This window comes from Rhinopithecus bieti, unplaced genomic scaffold (genome assembly GCF_001698545.2).
Source record: "Rhinopithecus bieti isolate Rb0 unplaced genomic scaffold, ASM169854v2 scaffold_17667, whole genome shotgun sequence".
NCBI lineage: Eukaryota > Metazoa > Chordata > Mammalia > Primates > Cercopithecidae > Rhinopithecus > Rhinopithecus bieti.
In genome coordinates this window covers 2097503-2101275 of record NW_016809668.1, presented here as the reverse complement: position 1 = coordinate 2101275, position 3773 = coordinate 2097503, and positions in this window count along the sequence as shown.

Sequence of the window (3773 nt, the reverse complement as noted above, 5' to 3'; positions counted from 1 at the left end):
ATATATTTTTTTTTTTTTTTAATTACCACTGATAAGTATTTGCTCTTTCTTCATGCTCATTTGAATGTTCATAACAAGAAAACAAAACTAGGGTAACTTTTCAGAGCAGCCTTAATTTGCCATTCTCAGGAAGAAAGCACCCCTGCAAACCCAAAGTTTCTAACATATTCATCCAAGTCATCTAGTGGAGGTAAACAGCTCATTTGACTAAAACATTCAACCTAATCAGAGCTTCATATACTTACCTCATCAAGATGCATTGTTGGGAGACAACAGACCAAAGCTGATGCACAGCCCATTCCTCAGATGACCCACATGACTCCTCTCTGCGTTGTGTGTGTGTTAGTGTCCCTCATCCCGGTAGTTTTGTGACAACTTAGAAACATGACAAAGTTTGTCTCTGTACTTTAACAAAGTGGGTTAAAACTGAGTGTGTGGAGAGCGAGAGTATAGGAAAGTCTGTCCAACCTGGCAAAGAACTATGTTGAAAAGGTCTCTATATATCAAGAGAAAAGAGCAGGAAAAGCAGGGAGTACAGGAAAGGGAGAAGATACAAGAGAGTAAGGAGGGAAACAAACTGCTCCCAGGACTCACCCATAGAACCAGGAGGAGATTCACTGGAGACCACATTCCAAGGTGCTTCACAGTCTGCCCCGAATTTCTCTCCATCCTTGCTATGGTTTGAATGTTCGCATTCCCTCCAAAATTCACGTTGAAACTAAATCCCCAATGCAACAGTACTGAGATGTGTACCTTCTAGAAAGTAATTGGCCCATGAGGGCTCTACCCTCATGGATGAGATTAATGCCTTATAAAAAGTCTTGAGGGGATGAGTTCACTCCTTCAGATCCTTTCTTCATGTGAGGACACAGTGTTTGTCCCCTCCAGAGGAAGTAGTCTTCAAGGGGCCAGCTTGGAAGCAGAGACAGCCCTCACCAGCAACCAGGTCTGCCAGCATCTTGATCTTGGTCTTTTCAGCCTCCAGAACTGTGAGAAATAAATTTCTGTTGTTTAAAAATTACCCAGTCTTGGGTATTTTGTTGTGGCAGCACAAATCAAGTAAGACAACCTTGCCTTTCACTATTCTCTCACAAATACCTCAAGTCCCAGAAGATATTGCTAAATGGGACTCCTCCCTCTTGCCCACACTTGGATATCCCATTCACTCTAGTGCTTTCCTGTCTCTATTTCTCAACCTATGTTAACACCTTCACAGAAGGTAACTCCCCTACCGTATCCAGAAAACATCTTTTCTTCTTTTAATGAACATATTATATGTCACTTCTTCCATGAAGACTTTGCTGAGCCTACTGTTTTTTTGTTTGTTTGTTTGTTTGTTTGTTTTTTGCAATGCATCATTCTTCTGAAACTACTTCTGTCATATTTTGTGTTATGATCATTTTTTTCTTGTCTTATTTTCCCTGGTTTAATTGCATTCAGAGTAGGCATTTTGTTTTAATCATTTTTCCATCCTCTGAGCAAGGAGAACAGTCATTCAGAGTCATATTCTATATTTAACAGAAAGTACATCAACAATTTAAACCATGGAGGTAATTCACACCTCAATGGGCACATGCCTAGAGAGATCTTGAGTCAATGGACCTGCCCGAATCCCTTTTAAGGGTTTCAGTTTTCCCATGTGCCTCTCATTGAGTGAGCCTCTTACCAAGATAAAATTGATTTTGGTATTTTAAAATATTATTTTTTAGACAACGTGATCCCTACAAGCAAAATAATTACTTCGTCTGCTGCTTAACTGAAAGAAAAAAATCTAATCTAGTGCAAGAGACAAAATCTGGCTGCTCTGAATTTGTTGTGGGGCAGGATGTAAAACTGCAACTGGGCTATTTCTACCTTCTATGCTGCAGTTAGACCCTACATTCCATATTGAATGAGTACCACTGAATCTCCACACATATCACACTATAGCCTAAATCATAAACTAGTTATCAGGTGTCTACTTCCCCAGAGTAGACATAAGCTCCTCATTCACTGGGACCCATTGTTCCCCACCTTAGTCCTGTCAGTGCCCACCTGGCACTTACTGAGCACTTACTAAATTATTTATAGAATTACTCCAGGCAAAATAAAAGGGGAAACTCTAAAGCCTGATCTTGGACTTTCTATTGCTATAAAAGATATCATTGAGACAATGGGTAAGACAATGGCTATTAGATAATAGAACTGAATTGATGTTAACATTTTTTGAAATTTTACTTTAAGTTCTGGGATACATGTGCAGAACATGCAGGTATGTTACATAGGTATACACGTGCCATGGTGGTCTGCTGCACCTATCAATCCATCATCTAGGTTTTAAGCCTCACATGCATTAGGCATTTGTCCTAATGCTCTCCCTCCCCGTGGCCCCACCCTGCTGACAGGCCCCAGTGTGTGATGTTCCCTTCCCTGTGTTCATGTGTTCTCATTGTTCAACTCCTGCTTATCAGTGAGAACATGTGGTGTTTGGTTTTCTGTTCCTATGTTAGTTTGCTGAGAATGATAATTTCCAGCTTTATCCATGTCCCTGCAAAGGACATGAACTCATCCTTTTTTATGGCTGCGTAGTGTTCCATGGTGTATATGTGCCACATTTTCTTTATCCAGTCTGTCATTGATGGGCATTTGGGTTAGCTTCAAGTCTTTGCTATTGTGAATAGTGCCGCAATAAATATACACGTGCATGTGTCTTTATAATAGAATGACTTATAAACCTTTGGGTATATACCCAGTATAGGATTGCTGGGTCAAATGATATTTCTAGTTCCAGATCCTTGAGGAATCACCAAACTGTCTTCCACAATGTCTGAACTATTTTACACTCCCACCAACAGCGTAAAAGTATTCCTATTTCTCCACAGCCTCGCCAGCATCTGTTGTTTCCTGACTTTTAATAATTGCCATTCTAACTGGCGATCTCATTGTGGTTTTGATTTGCATTTCTCTAATGACCAGTGATGATGAGCTTTTTTTCATATGTTTGATGACTGCATAAATGTCTTCTTCTGAGAGGTGTTTGTTCATACCCTTCACCCACTTTTTGATGGGGTTGTTTTTTTCTCGTAAATTTGTTTAAGTTCCTTGTAGATTCTGGATATTAGCCCTTTGTCAGATTGATAGATTGCCACAATTTTCCCCCATTCTGTAGGTTGCCTGTTCACTCTGATGATAGTTTATTTTGCTCTGCAGAAGCTCTTTAGTTTAATTAGATCCCCATTTGTCTATTTTGGCTTTTGTTGCCATTGCTTTTGGTGTTTTAGTTGTGAAAACTTTGCCCATACGTATGTCCCGAATGTTACTGCCTAGGTTTTCTTCTAGGGTTTTCATGGTTTTAGGTTTTACATTTAAGTCTTTAATCCATCTTGAGTTAATGTTTATATAAGGTGTAAGGAAGGGGTCCAGTTTCCATTTTCTGCATATGGCTAGCCAGTTTTCCCAGCACCATTTATTAAATAGGGAATCCTTTCCCCATTGCTTGTTTCTTTCACATTTGTCCAAGATCTGATGGTTGTAGATGTGTGGTGTTATTTCTGCGGCCTCTGTTCTGTTCCATTGGTCTATATATCTGTTTTGGTACCAGTACCATGCTGTTTTGGTTACTGTAGCCTTGTAGTATAGTTTGAAGTCAGGTAGCTTGATGCCTCCAGCTTTGTTCTTGTTGCTTAGGATCGTGTTGGCTATACTGGCTCAGCATACCACCCTCAAGACACCCGATCTCATCTGATGTTATTTATTTATTTATTTACTTACTTACTTACTTACTTACTTACTTA